Source organism: Stegostoma tigrinum, chromosome 2, assembly GCF_030684315.1.
Source record: "Stegostoma tigrinum isolate sSteTig4 chromosome 2, sSteTig4.hap1, whole genome shotgun sequence".
Lineage (NCBI taxonomy): Eukaryota > Metazoa > Chordata > Chondrichthyes > Orectolobiformes > Stegostomatidae > Stegostoma > Stegostoma tigrinum.
In genome coordinates this window covers 64,494,411-64,518,133 of record NC_081355.1, presented here as the reverse complement: position 1 = coordinate 64,518,133, position 23,723 = coordinate 64,494,411, and the positions used below count along the sequence as shown (strand labels likewise).

At 42.6% G+C, this 23,723-nt stretch overlaps 1 protein-coding gene across 4 annotated transcripts in view; it reads right to left on the bottom strand.

Moving 5' to 3' along the window:
* Nucleotides 1-23,723, bottom strand: part of thrb (thyroid hormone receptor beta) — a 223,012-nt gene that overhangs the window by 180,471 nt on the left and 18,818 nt on the right. For 2 of the 4 annotated variants that reach the window (XM_059654410.1, XM_059654412.1), the window contains exon 3: nucleotides 4,535-5,483. The exons of 1 other annotated variant lie outside the window; for it this stretch is intronic. The gene's annotated coding sequence lies outside the window, so the exon portion shown is untranslated. The remainder of the gene's footprint in view (nucleotides 1-4,534; nucleotides 5,484-23,723) is intronic. One more of the 4 variants, XM_048554764.1, reaches the window with a different exon arrangement.

Here is a 23,723-nt window from a genome sequence, read left to right as displayed (position 1 = left end):
CTCTGGAAAAGAATCAGAACGGAAAAAGAGTTCACTTCCCTAACTGCCCTCGAGACGGAGGTAGCGAGTTGCGTTCTTGAACCACTGCAGTTCATTTGCTATAGGTACACTCACAATGCTATTAGGGAGAGAGTTCCAAAGCATTTTGTCCCAGCAGCACTGAAGAAAGAGTGAGATATTTCCAAAACCAGATGTTGCATGGTTTGGAGGGGAGACTGCAGGCGTTGATGTTCCTATATATGTGCTGCCCTTTTCCTTCTAGATGGAGTGGTCTTAGAGTTAGAAGGCGCTATCTGAGGAGCACTGGCAAATTTCTGCAGCGCATCCTGTGGAAAGTACATATTGCTGCTGCTGTGTGTCAGAGAAGGAGGAGGGATTGAATGTTTGTGGATATTGTGCCAATCAAGCTGGTTGCTTTGTCCTGGTTGCTGGAGCTGCACCCATCCAGGTAGGTGGGGAGTATTCCATCAATGGCTAACACCTTTTACTGTGTCTTGTAGATGGCACACTTTGGAGAGTTGGCAAGTGACTAACTGCATGATTCTTAGCCTCTGACTGCTCTTGTAACCACAGTACTTTCAGGACTAGTCAGGTCTTTGGTCATTGGTAACCTCCAGGATATTGATAGTGAGGTATTCAATGGTGGTGATGACATTGAATGTCATGGCGCAATAGCAGACTCTATCTTATTGGAAGTGGTCTTTGCCTGGTACTTGTATGGCACAAATGTTACTTGCCACTTGTTAGCCCAAACCTAGGAATTGTCCAAGTCATGTTACGTTTATGCACTGACTGCTTCAGTATCTGAGAATTAGGAACAGTGGTGAATGTTGCAAAATCAGCAGTGAACATCCTCATATCTGAGCTTTATGAAGAGAAAGTCATTGACACAGCAGCTGGAGACGGTTGAGTCAAGACTACTCTGATATGCTGTACCAATTTTGGCAGTGACCTCTACAGACTGTGGAATATCTAATGCTTTGATGCTGCAGAAGATGATGATTTATGGAATGAAGTGGTCAATGGTATTGTGATTGCGGATAAAAGTGATGTGGATGATCCATATAATGATACAATTCAAAATGGCAATAAATTACTTGTTTATGAAGATGAGGAGGAATGTAAATTTTTTGGATATTATGACATGTTCAGTGCATGGTCAGCTGATAAGAATTATTCATTTCTGTATTGCAAGAAATGTAAACTTGGATACAAGATGTATGTTTTTGATGAATTTGCTTAATTCCAGTATCCTAAATGAATTAATTTAATCAGTTTCCTTGAAGGTTATAAAAATTGAATAAATTTCAGCTCTGTTTAAGCTACTTTTGGGAGCAGGGTAGGTGGGATCATTACCGGATTAGCAGTTGCAATTTGAGAGGGTGGATTTCAACCTCTCTGGAAACATCACTTGTGGAAAAGTTGAGCTTGTGGCTAAATATCTAGTCCCAGGAACTCTGCCTTTACGGGAAGACATATTGTAAATCTTGCCTTAAATACGGAGATCAAAATTGTGCATGGTATTCCAGGTGTGGTCTCAACAAAGCATCATAGAAAAGTAGCATAACTTCTTTATTCTTGTCCTCCCATCCCTTCAAATCAAGGTCAATGTGCAACTGCTTTCCTAACTGCACGTCGTATACGTATGTTAACTTTGTGTTTCTTGTACAAATACACATGCGTCTCTCTGAACATAAACATTCAGAAGTTTCACACTTTTTATAATATATTCTATTTTTCCACTCTTTTGGATAGAACGAAAGGAAAATGATGCTTCCCCTTATTACATGCCATTTGACATCTTGTTTCAACTATCTCTTTGCAGTCTCTTTGTGTCCTCCTCAAAGCTTATGTTCCAAGCTAGCTATTCCCACCACAAGCCTAGACACATCCTTTAAGATGGTCCTTATAATCTGCTTCTTTGACCAAGCTTTCGGACATCTGTCCCAATATCACCTTTTGTATTTCTATGTTGTTTCCCCACACAGAATTACCATTCTCACACTGAATTGATAAGTACTGTCGGTTCAATTTATTTGAAAATCACAAACAGATTTACTTAACAGACAAACTGACAACTTGCAGTCACAGAGAAATCTCTGTTCATATCCTTGAGTCGAACATGCTGCTGCTTGATCTCCGCATGGTGTCATCCTGGTCCTTTACATACTCGGCTCTTACAGCAATAAGACAACATCGTCGAGAGGGCTCAGTGCCTAATCCTGATTTATAATCTTCCTGTGAAGAATCTCGGGACATATTTACTATGTTAAAGTTGGTAGACAAATACAAATTGCTGCCTCAGTATTACTTTATGCCTGTGGCTGGCACAGACCTCATGTTTGTGAAAATGTGCTTAATTGTGCTCATCAATTCACCAATTATCTGGCAGTTCTACAACCATACATCTCTCAAAATGTTTTCAGTTCAGTTTGCAGATTGACAGGGATATTGAGAAGGATTTTATCCAATGTGCAATTACTTTAAAATTACTTCTAATGTACAGGGATCACCAGAACCTAATGTCATATAATTAAGCATCAACTTAAAGCTACCTCACACAAAAAAAAACAAATTTCAGGGGGTGGTAGTGGGGGTCAATAGGAATGTGGAATTTGAAACAAACAGATCAGCCATGAACTTGTAGAATGGCGAAGCAGGTTCAAGGGGCTGAATGGCCTACACCTGCTCTAATTATGTATGCTTATAAATATCAAGTCTTCTGTGGAGGTACTAGGGTGTTGGGCATATTACTCATTGAAGAGCAAGTGTTGCGGACCGTCAGTGGGACCATGAAACGTTTGATGGAACATTGTCTCACTGCTAACATAGAATGTGTATCGTGTGGATAAAGGATATTCAGTCCATCAATCTCAAACCAATGCTACAAAAAGCATCCCACCTAGACCCAGGCCATAACACTATCCCCATAACCCCACATTTTCCATGACTAGCCCACCAAACCTGCACATCCCTGGACACTACTGGCAATTTACCATTGCCAATCCATTTAATTTGCACACCTTTGGACATCATGGCAGTTGTCAGTCCAGATACTGAACTCTTTATGGTAGAAGAACTGGTCAGCAATATTATCAATTCTCTTCCCAGCATCATAACCAACATGCAGGTCAACAAAAGTGAAATGCACCACGTACATTCAGGAAGAACAACAAGCAAAGTGGGTCACATGTTTAAACATTGGCAATATGTCGGGATGACATGAACTCAACAAGATTTTTCATTCTTCGTACACTGTCTGCTGAGGAAGTGGACTGAGGAAGCCTGCTCAGGGAGAAATTCAGTTGGGAGATGGAGAGTAGAAAAATGTACTACAAAGTTGGGATTGGCGCCAGGGTGGGGTTGCTGGTGGTGGTGCTGCTGGAGAAGAGCAAAACTAGAATAAAACAAGAAAAACAAATATCTTCTTCAAATGAAAGTGATAGGTAGGCAGAAAGCAGGGGTGCAAAGGATTTCCCAGAAGATACCACAATTTTTCAGGGACCTTTGGGGCAAAAACACAGTGCTACAAAATTATTTATGAAGGTACTCAGAAAATTGCCTGGAATCTGTTTGAAAAAACATGGTGAAACCAATGGTGAAAATTCAAGTGTGGCAGACAGACAATCATGCAGCAACTTATTCTCAACATATATTCTATCTTTACTATTGAGAGAGATATTCAGGCTATTGTTTTGCAATAAAAAGCATAATTAGAACAGTTACAAAAGCCTAAAAACAATAATTAAAAGCATCCCAAATCACAATACAAGTTTCAAACACCTCAACATTTCAATGACTTAAAACACTGCCCTAAGAAGCAACAACAGCTGCTTGCACATAGATAGTTTGTGCAATAAACTGCCAAATTCTGTATATACATGTCGAGAAAACATTAGTTTTTTTTAGAAAGGATGTTACTTTTGAGGAAATTGCTGTTCATAAACAGCAAAAAGGTGTCTTCCTTCTAATGCTTTTTGCTGTAATCACCATAGTTTGCTACAGTGACTTAAAGCTGGCAGTCTCCAGTCATTCTGCTGCTCTAGACCACACTAAGTCATTCAAATGTTGGTCAACGTCAAACTGCAGTTAAAAAGTGTTAAAAAGGTCACTAAGCAGCCAATTGACTCACTGACGACATTAGAAAAACTGATTTCCAAATTTTTAAACATTGGTATTAAACTGTTGCTGAAAATAACTCCCGGGAGGTTGTTTCATGCCACCTGCCAAAGTTTGACAACTATCTTATGTTGGTCTAAACCACATCAGGACAAAATTATCTTATATAACAGTCCTATAAAGCAGCTGACTGCATTACACCTAGCCAAGCAGAACGAAACTGAGGAGAATACACAATAAATATGAAGTGGCAATCAGCCTGGCATTTTGTCGTTTATTTCACGTTTATATGCGTTGCTAAAAGACGACAGGAGTAAGCAGAACAAAAAGTCACTCAGTAGTGACAATAGATCAGTCAACACTTAATTGAAACTAAAAGAAAAACTTGATTCACCCATGGACTGCAGTTTCTTACCCGAATAGTCCAGGAGTTGGCTAGCTCTGTGCTTTAAGCAGACAGCAAAAACAAGTTTCAATGAGCATGCTCAGTTTTGATCAGAGAACTTTCTGTACTTGCGGTGATGATTTTGCAGCCCTGCCAAAAGATCACCATTATGTGAAACCAGACACTAGTCACAACTAGTAATCTGGTGCTTTTAAACCAATTACTCTAAAGATTAAAATACAAATATATTTAGTATGCCATAATTCTCCAATGAGGAGTGAGACTTAAAGCAGGATGCAAAACAATCAAGCAGCACAAAACATCAAGTCTGTTTCAATGAAAACAAAGCACACGCTCATAATTGAAACTACAATATATTCCACCAAACACAACACAGGGCAATTTCTTCAGCAGTGGGTGGATAATAATTAGATACAAATTATGTGCACACAATCAATCTCAGTGACTGGTAGATTGACAGGAGAAATTAACCAATCATATCTGTTCCGCCTAATAACAGTGACACAATGTGGTGCCATTTTAACTTAAATGGTTAGATTCTCAGAAAACAATAGAAAAGAGCTTAAGACGGCACTGTAAGTAAAATCATTTATTCTGCACGGGGCAGCTCCACAATTTGATCTTATATTTACTGAGATAACTGACCTGGGTTGGAGCATGGGATAATCGGCCAGAACTATTTATAGGAAGTGTGTGTGTGTGTGTGTGTGTGTGTGTGTGTGTGTGTGTGTGTGTGTGTGTGTGTGTGTGTGTGTGTGTGTGTGTGTGTGTGTATCTCAGCAAAGAACAGGGCCTTTGTCCACAGATGTTACCTGACTAGCAGACTGTCTCAAAGCTTTTAAAACAGAAAATGCTTCAGAAAGGATTAAGCTTAGTTGGATAATGGTCTTCATATCTGTGAAGCTTGATGACGCCCTGCTGAGGTTCACAATATGAAATACTCCAGGATGACGATGATCTGTTTTCCAAAAAGAAAAAGAAAAATATAGACTTGGATGGAGGAGAAACTTACAAATCAATGCAAAAATACACATTCCGTCTGATGATATGACTGGATGCAGAAATGTCTCCTAGTAACAGTTCCAAATATTTTTCTGCAAGAGCATTCTCCATTTATCCTGATTGACAAAAATCAACCATTTGGTATTCCACAGCTATCTTCCAATTCTTGTCTCAAAGTTGCTCAGCTCTCCCAGATTATTGCCTGCTTTCTTGATCTTGTTCCTAAATTCCTGATCATTTTACCCCTTCAATATCACCAACATTCCATGCCTCAAGACACCACCACATAACCCACTTTCACCAACCTTCCTCAATATGTAAAAGTATTCAAATGCATCACTGCATTCCAATACGGTGTCATTCTTGCCTTAAACTCCTCCACATATCCATACCATCCCATCATGCTCACCAATGAATGATAGTTGCTGTAACTGTGAGGAAGGTACATTACCTCTTCTCAACCTCATTACAGCCTTGTGACATATTGAGCCACACCATCTCCTCCAACAATTTCTTCCACTGGCCAAGTTTATGGGCTGTCCTTGTTTATGTTACACATGTCTATCTGACTGTCTAGAAACAGACAAGTTCTTTCCAAGTTGTTGTTGCGCCTTGGACATTCTGATCAGTTTACATATTAAAAATACCTTACCCAAGTGCTCTTGTTGCTGAGGTAGACAAAGGGACACAATTCAGCTTGCAGTTCAAAGTGATTTTATTAACAAAATATTCTTTTTAAAAATTTACCATGTGAGCATTTCCCAAAATCCCACAATATTTACTCGCTATCTAGCTCTGTCCTTCTGAGAAAGGATATTACCCACAATAGTCCATATGTTTGAGCTGAGCTGTTGGAATCTCCTTCCTCTCAGATGTACGTCTGTCTCTCTTCCACAAAAAGGTGGGTCTCTCCGGTCCGGGTGGATATTCTCCTGGGCCGTCTTGGGTTGCTGCATGGACTTCTGTCAAAGTTTTTGCTCGCGCGTGAGGGGGATCACTTCTAGGTGGTATTTTTATCCCCTTTGGCCAATGGAGTCATGAGCAGGGTTCAAAGCATCCAATGGGGTTGTGCCAATGCCCTTCACTGTTGCCATTCCAAGAGGTGTAAAGTGCACGACCTCAGGCACTCACTGGAAGTTAAGGTGCCAGAAAACCTGACTGATACTTCTCCAACACTTCTTTTTAAATTTAAAAAATATACTTTATTCATAATATCTTTATATCCATACATAGACACTGAAGCAGTTCTCTTCTGCACTGTAGCATATGAAGAAAACAAACAAACATCAGAGCTTTACTTTATCCAGCAAACAAGCCAAAGCCATCTCTTGCTTGTACAAGATTATATTTGTGTACATTTCAGGTACTTGAAGGACACGATATTTAATAGGCCCCCATTTAACTGTGGCAAGAAGATCTTAAACGGCAATCTTTCCCCACTGCACCTCGGTGGCAGCTGCCCAAAGCTTTAATGCGTCGCCCAGCATGTAGCCTTGGACATTGGAACGTGCCTATCTGTAACACTTGGTCAAGGTCAACTCCTTGCTCTGGAAGACCAACAAGTTTCGAGCAGGCCAAACAGCACCTTTCACCGAGTTGACGGTCCTGCAGGCACAGTTGATGCTGGTCTCAGTGCGCAGCCTGGGGAACAGGCCGTAGGGCAATACACAATCCCTATGATGATTATAACTGAATTACCCCGAATCCTTGTGACCTTGGTTTTCACTGTTCTCTGTAGCCAATAACTGCAGGCTTCTGTTAAATTTAGCTTGACCAATTTTCTGTCAAGCTTTCTCTGGCTGTGGGTCAATTTAGAGGGTCCAACTTAGGGCCTGTGGTCACTTGACCACAAAGCATACAATGTTAGCTTCAGAGAATCCTGAAGGCAATGTTGATGAAACTCAGACATACCATTGCACTAGCTATCAAATGCCTGATAAGACATTGTAATGACATGTGACCATAAAGTAAACCATGGCCCTTTCAAGAGGAAGGGCAAGGGAAATCTCCCAGACTTTTCCAATGATACAAAAACAGGTCAACTGAACATCTTATGTTGAAAATATACATTTGCAAGATAAAAATGGGGCATTCAGCTCTTTGTAATGACATCTGCACACCTTGTTTCCTCTCCCATTTTGATCATATATTTATCCACTTCTATTCTGACTGTTGATGTAGTTGCTATGTCAACCAATTATTGTGCAAATGAATCCCACAGCCTCAACTTGAACCATGAAGAGAATCATCTTAGTCTCTGTTCTAAAGTTGAACTATTTAATTTTCTTGAGACTCCAGATAGAACAGGTCAGAGAACTGGGGTTGGCCCACACAGGAGGCTGAGAAGAATGAATGATTAAAATAGGAAGAGTGGAAGGTTAATAATACTTAATGTGCTGATTTTGAAGGTAATGAAGCTTTCTTTGGACACATTATCTCCCCCAACCCCCTTCACCCATCCCAGACTGAGACTGTAGTAGTAATCTCAGGAGCGACAGAATCTGTGATGTGTAGAAATGCTTCACAGCAGATTCGGTCTCTCCCACAGAGTGGGGTGACTTTAATCAGTCAGTCCCATAAAATGACACTTTCATCTGCACTTTAGGGACGGTAGTGAGAATTCATCCACCACTCAGTTTAACTGTGAGCCCTCCGGCAGCACCAATGTGAGCTTTTACGACAGCCTACATTGGCACCCAGCAGCCTGTATTTACCTCTGACCTCTGCCGCAGCTCAACTGGCCAGACTGCAGACAGGACTTGTTCACTGATAATGAAGGCCCTATTTTTGTGGGCATCTTCTCTGGAGGCAGGGACATAAAACCAGGAATTTTCCAGACTACCTCAATTATGAAAATCCAGGCCCTAATCTCACTCTAATTACTGAAAGATCTGAATGAATGTAGCAAAACAAAAACTAATTGAAAATCACAGATTATTTGGAATTAAATATTAGTACCGATATGGTCCTGTGTCACTTCAATTGAAACGCTGAATGATCGCGTCAATGGCTTCCAATTTACCAAAGTCCTCACATGAACTGAAACGCAGGATGTTACAATTACGCTGTTACGTAATGAACAGCAAGTTGGCAGTCACTGTGGTACCAATTTATGCTTTGTTTTCAGTTATTCGTCATTCTGAAACTCAAATCCAAATGCACGTTGTCAAATATGAAATTTCTACAGTAATTCCCTTAATCAACTGCAGATTTCATTTTAGCTTCTCTCTCTTCTTGACCATTGACTGCATTTAACTGATATGTAATTCTTTAGCAGTATCTGCCTTTATCACCCTCCTTTAGATTCAGTTTCTGCTGCTTCCACTTTAACTTGCACAGAGCAGTTGGTGATTGTCCACGACAAAGTCAAAGATACCATATGCCAAAGTGGAAATTTTTGGGCAAATATTAGAATGAAATAAATATTTTATAAAGGTTTATGAAACTTTTTTTTTGCTACCAAAAGTAGGGCACAACATTTCTATAAGCAAATAAGGGCAAATTCCATAGCAATGACTAGTTGTAAAAAGCAGAAAGATTAAGTCTGTGAATCACCCAATATACCGTAACATACTTGTGGAACTTAACATTAAAAGATGCTACTGTGTGCACTTGAGAGACGAGAATGACAGGTTTATTTATGACAATAATACTACTGAAGTACGCTAAAGTTTGCAATTTCCAATCTCCTTCTGCCTTTGGCTATCAATATCAGTTTCAAGTTTTAGTAAGTCGCAAGGCATCTTGGTGCAAAATATGACAATACTCCCCAGTTATAACATGAAACAATAATAAATGCTGTGGTAGAATTCAGCAATCAATTAATTTATGCCCAATGACAGTTTCCAGTGGTAGTGAGCCCCACTTAAGTCAGCCATTGCCAGCAAGGACCTTTTATAAAAAAATACAAGTAATACAAATAATACTTACAATGAATTATTAGCATGAAAGTACAAAAAAAATGCTGTACTCATTTGTGCTGCAACATCAGGGGACAGACTTCCTGCCCCTGCTTGGTTGCAGTCTCAGAGCCAGCTGGCAGCATTGAAACTATCAGGTTGGTTAAACACATTAACGACGAAGGAAAAAGTTACCTATCATTAGGCCTGATAAACAACTGTACGTTCTTGTATTTCTTTCACTTCTTTAGGAACTGCATTCCTTTGTAAAATAGACTTCTGAAGATTCAGTAAATAAAGATCTGTAATGTCCTGATTACATTAAATGAGAATCTCAACTTTCAATGTGGAAAATTGATTGCAATACTTAATTTAAGGGCATTTTTTCAGTTAAAAACCATAAGTATTTTGACTAAAATATTTAAGGAAAACTTCTCAACAGACATGATAACCCTGGGATTACAAATCCCATATTCTACCAATGGAGCTATTGGGTCGGGTACAAACTTCGTCTACAAAGCCCTAAAACCAAACTACCTTTGGAGATAACACTCCCAGCAAATTTTATTAATATTGTGACCCTATTACATATCAGTGTCTAGAAGGAACAGTTTCCAGAAAATTGTGTTTTTCTATAGGCTGCACGGGAATTCCACGGTGGCATTTCAATTATATTTCCCCTGGCGGTATTACTGGCAAAATACACATGCATCATTGAATTTTAGTGTTGGAATCCCGACTGGAAATCCTTGCATTTCAAGTTCCAATGCAATGTGAGACCACATAGCCTTTGAAAGATTCCAAACCCTTGCTACTGGCAACAAGTGTTCAAGAGCAGTGGTGCGTGCACCAGCTGCCACAGTATGGGCCATGGGTGTACAAAACAACTCTTTACATGTTATTTAGCTTGGTAACAGGGATTAAAGTGAACAACAATAAGCCCTGTCCTGAGAGAAAGCATGTGTTATGTAATTTGTGTTTATTTTGTAGGTCTGTGCATAAACAGCATTACTTGTGTCAATGTTTACCACAAGTCATACACAATGTTTATCAACAAGTCTGAGTTGGGGGGGGGGGGGAGCGAAAGTGACAGCGAGTATAGAGTTAAATGGAAAGATAAGCAGCAGGATAGCATGTGTACAGGTGGGTTTAAGCTCGAGGCAGACTAGGAATACAGCAAAAAGGAAGGATAGCTTAAGACATCTTAGGATTTCCAACATCTCTAATAATGATAAGAAAGTTAGCATTAAGGCACTACCTAAATGCTTGTAGTATTCGCAACAAAGTAGATGAATTAACAGCACAAATCATCTCGAGTGATTATGATGTGGTAGGCATCACAGAGACATGGCTGCACGGAGTTCAGGACTGGTAGTTAAACAGCCAAGGATTCACAACTTATCGAAAAGACAGGGAGGTGGGCAGAGGGGGCGGGGTTGCCTTGTTAGTTAAGAATGAAATTAAATCTACGGCACTGAATGACATAGGGTCAGAGGATGTGGAGTCTATGTGGGTGGAGTTGAGGAACCACAAAGGCAAAAAAACTACAATGGGAGTTATGTACAGACCTCCTAACAGTAATCAGGACCAGGGGCGCAAGATGCACCAGGAAGCAGATAGGGAATGTCAGAAAGGCAAGGTCACAGTGATCATGGGGGACTTCAATATGCAGGTGGACTGGGTGAAAAATGTTGCCGGTGGATCCAAAGAAAGAGAATTCATGGAATATTTACAGGATGGCTTTTTGGAACAGCTTGTGATGGAACAAGGGAGCAGGCTATTCTGGACTTAGTGCTATGTAATGAGCCTGACTTTATAAAAGATCTTAAAGTGAGGCAACACTTAAGAGGCAGCGATCATAATATGATAGAGTTCAGTCTGCAGTTTGAAAGAGAGAAGGCAAAATCAGATGTAATGATGTTACAGTTAAATAAAGGTAATTACAGGGGCATGAGAGAGGAATTGATGAAAATCGACTGGAAGCAGAGCCTAGCGGGGAAGACAGTAAAGCAACAATAGCAGGAGTTTCTGGGTGTAATTGAGGACATAGTACAGAGGTTCATCCCAAAGAAGAGAAAGATTATCCGGGGTGGGATTAGACAGCCATGGCTGACAAAGGAAGTCAGGAAATGTATCAAAGAAAAACAGACAGCCTATAAAGTGGCCAAGAGCACTGGGAAATCAGAAGATTGGGAAGGTTACAAAAACAAACAAACAGAGGATAACAAAGAGAGAAATCAGGAAGGAGAGGATCAAATATGAAGGTAGGCTAGCTAGTAATATTAGAAATGATAGAAAAAGTTTCTTTCAATACATAAGAAACAAACGAGAGTCAAAAGTAGATATTGGGCCGCTCCAAATTGTTGCTGGAAGGCTAGTGATGGGAGACAAGGAAATAGCTGAAGAACTTAAGTACTTTGCGTCAGTCTTGACAGTGAAGACATGAGTAGTATGCCAACAATTAAGAGGAGTTGGGGACAGAGTTGAGTATGGTAGGCATTACAAAAGAGAAAGTTCTAGAAAAGCTAAAAGATATAAAAATTGATAAATCTCCTGGCCCCGATGGGCTACATCCTAGAGTTCTGAGGGAGGTGGCTGAGGAAATAGCGGAGGCTTTGGTCGTGATCTTTCAAAAGTCAATGGAGTCTGGCAAAGTCCCAGATGATTGGAAAATTGCTGTTGTAACCCCCTTGTTTAAGAAAGGATCAAGGCAAAAGATGGAAAATTATAGGCCAATTAGCCTGACCTCAGTTGGTGGTAAAATTCTAGAATCCATTGTTAAGGATGAGATTTCTAAATTCCTGGGAGTACAGGGTCAGATTAGAACAAGTCAGCATGGATTTAGTAAGGGGAGGTCATGCCTGACAAACCTGTTAGAATTCTTTGAAGAGGTAACAAGTAGGTTAGACCAGGGAAACCCAGTGGATGTTATCTATCTAGACTTCCAAAAGGCCTTTGATAAGGTGCCTCACGGGAGGCTGCTGAGTAAGGTGAGGACCCATGGTGCTCGAGGTGAGCTACTGACTTGGATTGAGGATTGGCTGTCTGACAGAAGGCAGACAGTTGGAATAAACGGCTCTTTTTCGAAATGGCAATCGGTGACAAGTGGTGTCCTGCAGGGCTCAGTGTTGGGGCCGCAGCTGTTCACTTTATATATTAATGATCTGGATGAAGGGACTGGGGGCATTCTGGTGAGGTTTGCCGATGATACGAAGATAGGTGGGCAGGCAGATCCTACTGAGGAGATGGGGAGGCTGCAGAAAGATTTAGACAGTTTAGGAGAGTGGTCCAGGAAATGGCTGATGAAATTCAACGTGAGCAAATGTGAGGTTCTGCACTTTGGAAAAAAGAATACAGGCATGGACTATTTTCTAAATGGTGAGAAAATTCGTAAAGCAGAAGTACAAAGGGATCTGGGAGTGTTGGTCCAAGATTCTCTAAAAGTTAACTTGCAGGTAGAGTCCGTGATTAAGAAAGCAAATGTAATGTTGTCGTTTATCTCAAGAGGGTTGGAATATAAAAGCAGTGATGTGCTTCTGAGGCTTTATAAAGCTCTAGTTAGGCCCCATTTAGAATACTGTGTCCAATTCTGGGCCCCACACCTCAGGAAGGACATACTGGCACTGGAGCGTGTCCAGCAGAGATTCACACGGATGATCCCTGGAATGGTAGGTTTAATGTACAATGAATGGCTAAGAATCCTGGGATTGTATTCATTAGAGTTTAGAAGGTTGAGGGGAAATCTAATAGAAACTTACAAGATAACGTATGGTTTAGAAAGCGTGGACGCTGGGAAGTTGTTTCCATTAGGCGGGGAGACTAGGACCCGTGGGCGCAGCCTTAGAATTAGAGGGGGTAAATTTAAAACGGAAATGAGGAAACATTTCTTCAGCCAAAGAGTGGTGGGCCTGTGGAATTCATTGCCACGGAGTGCAGTGGAGGCCAGGACATTAAATGCCTTCAAGGCAATGATCAATAAATTCTTGATCTCACAAGGAATCAAGGGCTACAGGGAGATTGCAGGGAAGTGGAGTTGAAATGCCCATCAGCCATGATCTAAATGGCAGAGTGGACTCGATGGGCCGAATGGCCTTACTGCCACTCCTATGTTTTATGGTCTGATGGGTTGGTTTACTGAAATACCAGTGAACTGTGTCCCGTCTCAAGGCAAGAGAAAATTTATAAAGAAATGCCTAATTGTGTATCCATTAAATAAAGGCTTTTCAAAAAAATACAGATCAAATATTGCACTGAAAAATAAAGCTGCTATTTTGGGAATCATTAATTGATTTGTCCAAATGTCTATCAATGAATGGAAGTCAGCACTGATGTGATAAATGTAAAATCATATTTTAAACTTGGTTTATAGAGTTACTTGCTTAAGTAATAAAAACATTACAAGGTATTAGTACAATTCCTGCTAGCAAAATGGAAGTGCCCGGATTAAATAGACTTAAAAAAACTTGGTTAAGAGACAGAAAACTAAATATTGTTGAGTGTTGAAAGCGACATCTGGTGGATGCTGAAAAGGGGAAAGCAAACCCAGAAAATGCTGGAGAAACTCAGCAGGTCTGGCAGCATCTTTGGAGAGAAAAAACAAAGTTAACACTTCAAGTCCAGAACTGGAGGTGAATTATAAAAACCAACAGAACTGCAGATGCTGTAAACTAGGAACAAAACCAAAGTTGCCAGAAAAGCTCAGCAGGTCTGGCAGCACCTGAGAAGAAAAAAATCAGAGTTAATGTTTTTGGGTTCGGTGACACTTCCTCAGGACTCAATGTTAATTCTTTCTCTCTCCCTTCTCTCTCTCGTCAGCTGTAGTCAGTGGATGTTTTTCACGCTGCAGGAAATTATGCAATGGAGTTGGCATCAAAAACTGTACTTTTTTGATACTACTGATTTGGATACGAGTACTGGGCTTAATTTCAAAGTTTACAGACGACGTGTTATCAATTATAATAACTAGTGAGAAGGGTATTAGACTTTAAAATATAGGTGAATAATATGGGCATCCACAAGGCAAATGAAATATGTAGTCATGAAGCATCAAGTGGTTCATTTGGTAGGATGAAAATGGGCAAACAATATAAAATCAATAGCAAAATTTTGAAGACGGAAGAACAAGTTAAGAAGGCAGTTTAAAAAAGCCTGCGCACCAGACCCTCAGCCAGGGCCTCCTGATCTCTGTTGGAGAACCTCAGTGCCAATTCGCCCTTGTTAGTCATTCCCGTCCGCTCACTATCAGGAGCACTGTGGCTCTGGAAAATGATGCATCTCCAAGGGATGCTTTTCTTATGGTGACTGTCTGATGAGTGGTGTGTTCTCCCAGGAATGGTGGTGGTAAATTAGGGATGGAGATACGTGATACTCACCACTGGGTCAGTAATGGCAATCAAAGCAGGGAATTTACAAGGAAACTGGCTCTGCCCTGTGGCGAGTTTCATTTCATCAAACTCGGTATGACCCACACTCAGACAAAACAAAAGCATAAGATCCTGCCCACTGTATTTTATGGGCCAACTATTAGCATTTATCAGGATCCATTCACTATAACATTGACCCAGAATTAATGGCTGTTACTGCTTGTTGTTATTACTAGTAAAACTGATAGAAACTTCTGTCACTTGCACATGCAGAAACTGCTCCTCCACACGGTGCACCATTGCCTTCTTTGCAGATTATTCAACACAGAGGCTGACTTGGGGCAAACCTAAATAAATTGCCTGCTATTCTCACAGCAAACATTGATAAAAAAGTTAAACTTTGTTTAATCAGGAGCAGTCATTAGTGAAAAACTGCTCTGATCCTGAAAAACTAATTTACCAATTATAGAATTTCACTTTCCCTGAAGGAAATGAAATATGTTTAAAATAAAACTTGTTTTTTTAAAAGTTTGAGCTTTGATATTCAGACTTCTCCCTTAATGTCAAGTCTTTGTTCAACTTTTTTTCTTTTGCTTCCTGTGCATGATGCCTCAAATGTAATTTATGCTGCCCATTTTGCAATCAGAGAGAATTCAAAGGGATCAGCTCATTAGCCTGCTGCCTTATAGAAGGCATCATTTCAAACTGATGTCAGTAAAATCTGTTCTACAGTCTGTTAAAACTTTATGAACAACTTTCCTCATGGTCAACAACGATGTTACTCCTTTGCCACCAACTAAAGTCAAGGCCAAGATTCCGATGCTAAAATAACGCAATTCTGTAGCTTTTGCTATTACTTAACTTTTATTACATAGCTTATTAAAACGTACCATTGCATAATATACATTACAGATGAGTTTCTTGTTTCTGGTAAAGCCTTTCAACACAATACAGTACCTGACAATTAAGCATCAAATGCACTACAGCAGAAGCAGCACATATTGCCTGATTCAACTCAAATGCTGTTTTCGTTTTCGCATTACCAACATGATTAAGGAGGTCATTGACACTGACACCATGCACTTGGAACCGATTAAAAATTAACCATAAAGTTACAATATCCATGTATGGAGCTGCACCAATGGAGCACTTTAGGAATAAAATATTTGAAAATCCAGCTGGTTGTGTTTATCAAAACACAATAAAAGTTCCGTGTTTCAAACAAAACACTGCTGGATGTCAGGCGCTGATTTTTTTTGGGTCATTTTCTATATGCATTGCCAGGAAAAACTGCTGTAAACAATTCAACTCACCAGCTTTGCCAAAGAAATGGCAACAGTGGTAAACAAAATGGTCAGCAAAACAGGGCTAGAACAACATAGAACAAGAGGGCAAGAGGGTCTGCAGGACACATGGAATACACATTAAGTGGCTTGCAGAAACAGAAAGTGCTGACGGTGTAGGTAAACAAGCCTCCATGCTTACATCAACTGGGAGCCTAACCCTCCCTCCACTGACCCCTTCACCTGCTTCCAACACAAGTCCTCCTCCTGGACACCACCCCCAGGCGTCCTAGCCTCCCTCGACCTCTTCATCTCCAACTGCCGTCGAGACATTAACCGCCTCAACCTCTCCACCACTCTCACCCACTCTAACCTCTCCCCCGCAGAACGGGCAGCCCTCCACTCCCTCCGCTCCAACCCCAACCTCACCATCAAACCCGCAGACAAGCGTGGCGCAGTGGTAGTATGGCGCACTGACCTCTACATCGCCGAGGCCAAACGCCAACAGTCCGATACCTCCTCCTACCGCCCCCCGATCATGACTCCACCCCCGAGCACCAAATCATCATCTCCAACACCATCCATGACCTCATCACCTCAGGGGACCTCCCACCCACAGCCTCCAACCTCATTGTTCCCCAACCCCGCACGGCCCATTTCTATCTCCTTCCCAAAATCCACAAACCTGCCTGCCCTGGTCGACCCATTGTCTCAGCCTGCTCCTGTCCCACCGAACTCATCTCCACCTATCTGGACTCCATTTTCTCGCTTTGGTCCAGGAACTCCCTAGCTACGTCCGTGACACCACCCACGCCCTCCGCCTCCTCCAGGACTTCCGATTCCCTGCCCCAACACCTCATTTTCACCATGGACATCCAGTCCCTGTACACCTGTATTCCTCATGCAGATGGCCTCAAGGCCCTTCACTTCTTCATGTCCCGCAGGCCTGACCAGTCCCCCTCCACCGACACCCTCATCCGCCTAGCCGAACTCGTCCTCAACCTCAACAACTTCTCTTTCGATTCCTCCCACTTCCTACAGACCAAGGGGGTGGCTATGGGCACCCGCATGGGCCCCAGCTATACCTGCCTCTTTGTAGGTTACATGGAACAGTCCCTCTTCCACACCTACACAGGCCCCAAACCCCACCTCTTCCTCCGGTACATTGATGACTGTGTCGGCGCCGCCTCATGCTCCCCAGAGGAGCTCGAACAGTTCATCCACTTCACCAACACCTTCCACCCCAACCTCAAGTTCACCTGGGCTATCTCCAACACATCCCTCACCTTCCTGGACCTCTCAGTCTCCATCTCAGGCAACCAGCTAGTAACTGTTGTCCGTTTCAAGCCCACCGACTCCCACAAGCTACCTAGAATACACCTCCTCCCATCCACTCTCCTGCAAAAATTCCATCTCTTATTCCCAATTCCTCCGCCTGTGACGCATCTGCTCCCAGGATGAGGCATTCCACTCCCGCACATCCCAGATGTCCAAGTTCTTTCAGGGCCGCAACTTTCCCCCCTCCCCCACAGTGGTTGAGAACGCCCTTGACCGTGTCTCCTGCATTTCCCGCAACACATCCCTCACACCCCACCCCCGCCACAACCGCCCGAAGAGGATCCCCCTCATTCTCACACACCACCCCACCAACCTCCGGATACAACGCATCATCCTCCGACTCTCCCGCCATCTACAATCCGACCCCACCACTCAAGACATTTTTCCATGCCCACCCTTGTCTGCATTCCGGAGAGACCACTCTCTCCGTGACTCCCTTGTTCGCTCCACACTGCCCTCCAACCCCACCACATCCGGCACCTTCCCCTGCAACCGCAGAAAGTGCTACACTTGCCCCCACACCTCCTCCCTCACCCCCATCACAGGCCCCAAGATGACTTTCCACATTAAGCAGAGGTTCACCTGCACATCTGCCAATGTGGTCTACTGTATCCATTGTACTCGGTGCGGCTTCCACTACATTGGGGAAACCAAGCGGAGGCTTGGGGACCACTTTGTTGAACACCTCCGCTCGGTTCGCAATAAACAACTGCACCTCCCAGTCGCGAACCATTTTAACTCCCCCTCCCGTTCTTCAGACGACATGTCCATCAGGGGCCTCCTGCGGTGCCACAATGATGCCACCCGAAGGTTGCAGGAACAGCAACTCATATTCCGCTTGGGAACCCTGCAGCCCAATGGTATCAATGTGGACTTCACCAGCTTCAAAATCTCCCCTTCCCCCATCGCATCCCAAAACCAGCCCAGCTCATCCCCTCCCTCCACTGCATCCCAAAACCAGTCCAACCTGTCTCTGCCTCCCTAACCTGTTCTTCCTCTCACCCATCCCTTCCTACCACCCCAAGCCGCACCTCCATTTCCTACCTACTAACCTCATCCCACCTCCTTGACCTGTCCGTCTTCCCTGGACTGACTTTCCCCTCCCTACCTATACTCTCCTCTCCACCTATCTTCTTTTCTCTCCATCTTCGGTCCGCCTCCCCCTCGCTCCCTATTTATTCCAGAACCCTTTCCCCGTATCCCTCTCTGATGAAGGGTCTAGGCCCGAAACGTCAGCTTTTGTGCTCCCGAGATGCTGGTTGGCCTGCTGTGTTCATCCAGCTCCACATTTTGTTATTTTGAAGGTGGTAGAGCAAGTTATTCCAAAACAAAAGTATTCTTCACTTTATAAAAAGACAGTGAATACAAATGTGAATAATTTATTCTAAATCTTTATAAATTACCAATTATCCCTCAGCAAGTGTATTCTATCAAACCACTGGTACCAGACTTTAGAAAGGTCAAGGTCTTGGAGAATATTCACTAAAAATAGTTTCAAGCATGAAAGATTACTGGAACCGGGGTCATTTTCCTTAGAGTGCAGGAGGTTAAGAGGAAACATAATAGAGATGTTTGGAGTTTTGGTAAAGTAACGAAGTGGAAATTAATTTTAGAAGCAGAAGGGGAGTACAAGTTCACAGTTCCTTGAAAGTGGAGTCGCAGGTAGACAGGATAGTGAAGAAGGTGTTTAATATGCTGGCCTTTATTGGTCAGTGCATTGAGTATAGGAGTTGGGAGGTCATGTTGCGGCTGTACAGGACATTGATTAGGCTACAACTGGAATACTGCTGCAATTCTGGTCTCCCTACTATATGAAGAATGTTGAGTAACTTGAAAGGGTTCAGAAAAGATTTACAAGGATGTTGCCAGGGTTGGAGGTTTGGGCCACAGGTAGAGGCTAAATAGGATGAGGCTGTTTTCACTTGAGCATCAGAGGCCGAGGGGGAGGGGGGGGGGGGGTGACCGTATAGAGGTTCATAAAGCATGAGGGGCATGGATAGGGTGAAGAACAGAAGTTTTTTTTCCTGGGGTCAGGGTGGGAGTCCAAAACTACAGGGCATAGCTTTAAGATGAGGGGGAAAGTTTTAAAAAGGACATGTGGGGCAAGCTTTTCATGCAGAGGGTGGTCCATGTACAGAATGAGCTGCCAGAGGTAGTGGTGGTGGCTGGTAGAATTACAACATTTAAAAGGCATTTGGATGGATGTATGAATAGGAAAGGTTGAGGAATATGGACCAAATGCTCACAAATGGGACTAGATTAGATTGTTGGCTTCCTCAACGAGCTGGCTGATTATCATATAGATGTTTCATCACTATCCTAAGTAACATCATCAGTGCAGCCTCGGATGAAGCAGTGTTGTTCTACTCTGCTTGGATTTAAATGATCTGGTCTGTTAAGTTGGGGTTGTGTCATTTCCGGTTCTATTCTGCAAGGGTTCCAAATGGGATCTAATTCCACGTTTGTTGATTGTATTATGGGTTGAAAGCCAGGCCTCTTGGAATTCCCCTTTGTATCTGTGTTGGCTTGAGCTAATGTGGTCATGTTGTCCCAGTTGAATTGACGGGCTTCATTATCAGAGTGAATCGAGATAAAATAAAGTTTGTTGTGTCCTTTTGCTGCTAGCTGGTGTATGTGTTTCCTTCCAATTTGGCCAATGTAACGTTTGTTGCAGTCATTGCAAGGTATTTTGTAAACTACATTGGTCCTGCGTATCATGGGTCTGGGGTCATTGGTCCTTGTGAGTGTTTATTGTAGTGTGGCTGTGGGTTTGTGAGCTACCATGATTCCTAGCGGTCGCAGGAGTCACGTGGTCAGTTCGGATATGTTCTTGATATAGGGTAGTGTGGCCAGTGTATTGGAGGATACTGTCTTCTTGGCTTTGCCTATCTAGTAGGCACCTGCAGGTGAAGTTATTGGGATATCTACTGTTAGCAACTGCTTTGTATAGGTGCTATTCCTCTTTCCTGCCTAGCTCTGGCATGTTTCAGTGAGTTGTGGCCCTTTGACAGGCATCCTAACACAGGTTTGTGGACTTTGAGGTGATTGCAATGGAAATTGAGGATTTGGTCAGTGTGGGTAGCTTTTCTATTTATTGAGGTTTGGAACTCCCCGTTCGTTCAAGCCTGACATCTAGAAACAGAAGTTGATGTTGTCTTCCACTTCTCTTGTAAATTTGAACCCCGCGGAAATAGGATTGACGAGATGGTGTGTCTCTTCTAACTTAGTGCTTTTAATGATGATAAACATGTCGCCCATGTATTGGATCCACAGCTTTGGCTGTATGTGGGGCGATGGTAGTGTGTTCCAGTCTTTGCGTGACTGCCTCTGCACTAAGTCCTGAGATTGGTGACCCCATGGATGTGCCATTCATTCGTTTGTATATTTGGGCATTAAAGATGAAGTATGTGGTGAGGCTTAGGCGCAGTAGTCCGAGTATGTTTCCCTTGCTGGTGGAGCTGTTTGGAGTTGGCGTTTCTGCTACATCTAGTATCGTGGCAAGGTGTTTTTTTGGCTAGTGGAATGTCATCATGGAATCATAGTATCCCTACAGTATGAAAACATGTCCGGCGGCCCAGCAAGTCCACATTGACCCTTGAGCATTCCACCCAGACCCATCCCCCCATAACCCACCTAATCTACACATCTCTGAACACTACGGGCAATTTAGCATGGCCAATCCACAGACCTGCACATCTTTGGACTGTGGGAGGAAACTGGAGCACCCAGAGGAAACCCATGCAGACATGAGGAGAACATGCAAACTCCGCCCAAGGAGGGAATCAAACCTGGGTCCCTGGCGCTGTGAGGCAGCAGCGCTAACCACTGAGCCACCGTGCCATGTCAATAGATGTGAATAAAATGTGACATCAAATGATGCCATAATCTCATTCTTGTTGATTTTAATATTATCGAGGCTAAGGAATTCCTGGGTTGAGTCGATGGAGCGGGGTGATCCATTGACCAATATTCCATTGTAGGTTCTTAGTCAGTTTGTGTGTAGGTGTGCATGGTAGGGAAACAATGGGTCTGAGGGGCACATCTGGTTTGTGTACTTTGGGGAGTCCGCAGACGTCGGGGCTGTTTTAAGTGTTCTGGTTTCATTCTTATGTAGTTTGTCTTGGTCATTTACCCTGCATTTTCAGTCTCCTCAGTGTTTGGATGATCCTGCTACCTAGCTGCAGTGTTGCGTCTATCTCTGCCTGTTGGTGAGTGCCTGTATCTGTAAAGCAGTGCCTGTGCTTTCTCAACGTTGTCTGGTTTGTTCATGACGGTCATGAGCCTGTTGTCTGCTGGTAGGATTATGATGTTCTTGTCTTTCGAGTCCTTTGAGTGCTATTCTCTCTGATGTGTTGAGGGTGTCCCGTTCATTCCTCCGTTCAATACACAGATTGTAGTCTGTCAGATGGCTTCTTGTGTTTTGTCTGAGTCCATTTAATATAGCTTCCAGAGCAGCCACAAAGTCTGTTTTGTCTGTGTCTGTGGTTATAGTTTAGTCCATGTTTTACGACAGATTTGTCGGTTTTTGTAAGCAATTTCTAGACAGGTTTCTGATCCATGAATCTGGTTTGTTGTTGTCGTCCTTGTTTTTGTAGTGGAACAGTTTGGTCAGTTTCTCCTCTACTGTGTGTTTCTTCTTTGGTCCTGTGTTGTTTGTTGATGCTGGCCTGTTCCAGGGTTGTAGTCCATTGCTGGTTGGTAATGCTTTGGTATAAATGATTTTTTTGTGAAATTTCTCATTTGTACCTGTAGAGCTGGTTATGGGCATCGTTGATCATTACCCATAGCATTCTCCGGCCACTTTGTTCAGTTGTTTTGCATGCCAGTGGGTTGTTAAGTTGGGGGTTTGTACTTAATGTTGCAGGCAGTACCTGGTTCCTGAGGCGCTCAGGGAACAACTGTAGCTGCTCGCAGGTAACACTCAGTCAGTTCCCAATGTCGGACTATTTTGAGCACGTTGCACCCATAGGTGTTTAAAGTTCTTGTGAAGATTTGCTAAGTATTTTAGGATATCCGGTTGGCATGGATGAGTTGGACCGAAGGGTCTGTTTCTGTGCTGTGCAACTCAATGACTAACTGGTGGTGGTGGTGATGGGACGTGGAAGAGGAGAATTTTATGTATACAAAAAAAAAGTGTGAGGTATGAATGATCTGGAACGCACTTGCTGCATTTACCAATCTAAGCTAAACAACTGTGAAGGCCAATTTTACGTGAAGGATCCACCGTCTGGTCTTTGCATCAGTGGCTAAAACTGAAAGTAATATCATGGAAAAGCCAATACTCAAAGCCAGGCCTATCAAGATTATGTCTGTCTCCGACTACACCCTTCACAACCTGCTGAGGTCACTTATAGATATTTCTGATCAATCTGTTTAGGGGATGTTACGACACAAGTCCCAAGCAGGTGGGGCTTGAACCTCGACTTCCTGATCAGGTTAGGGACACTATCACTGTATTTACAAGAACCCACCACTCTTGGATTGCAGATGTTTGGTGGGATTCAGGCCAGATCCCCAGCACATTATGTGGGTCTCTGGATTAATGAAGCAGATATCATATCCCGAGTGCCTCCTGTTGAGTGCTTTTTACATTGCTGCTCTGAAATGATTTGCCACATCATTATCGATTGATGGGCACTCCAGGACTTCTCTCTGCCTTGTACTTAGCTAATTTGGCACCACTCCATATACACACCTCCCCCTTTCTTTTTACTTCCAATGGGAAATATCTGTTTTCTGCACTGAATTTCATCTGCAGTTGCTATGTGCATTAAGAAATAATGTTTAGTTCTTCAACCGCTTTGTTGTTAACTGCCTTCTTACACTTTGTAACAAGCATTTTGCTAGTATGTTTATATCTGGACATGCAAACAGATAGAGCAACTTTAGTCCATTTCAGATAGCAAGGCAACATTTACACAAAGCTACAGTGTAGCAGCAAAACTCAGACAGTACATTTAGGCATCGACATGTGGCTGAATATTTTCTGCTCACCTTGTCTCTAGATATTTTCATAACAATCTATTCAGCAATGCTATGATACCCTTTTGAAATATGGGACTTGAGCCTAGGTCTCCTAATTCTGAGGGGATACTACCACTGTGTACTAAGAGTCCTCAAATACACGCTTATTTGTGCACAATCACAGAGATCACCCCACCAGTAGTCTGTTATTTTGACAACAAAATCTCAGCTCTCATACCCATTACAAAACACACTTGTAAATTATGATCAAGTTCACCAAGAGTAAATAAAGAGATCATGAAATGCTTTAATGATAGAGTGAAATGAAAACCGAGTACCATCTATTCCC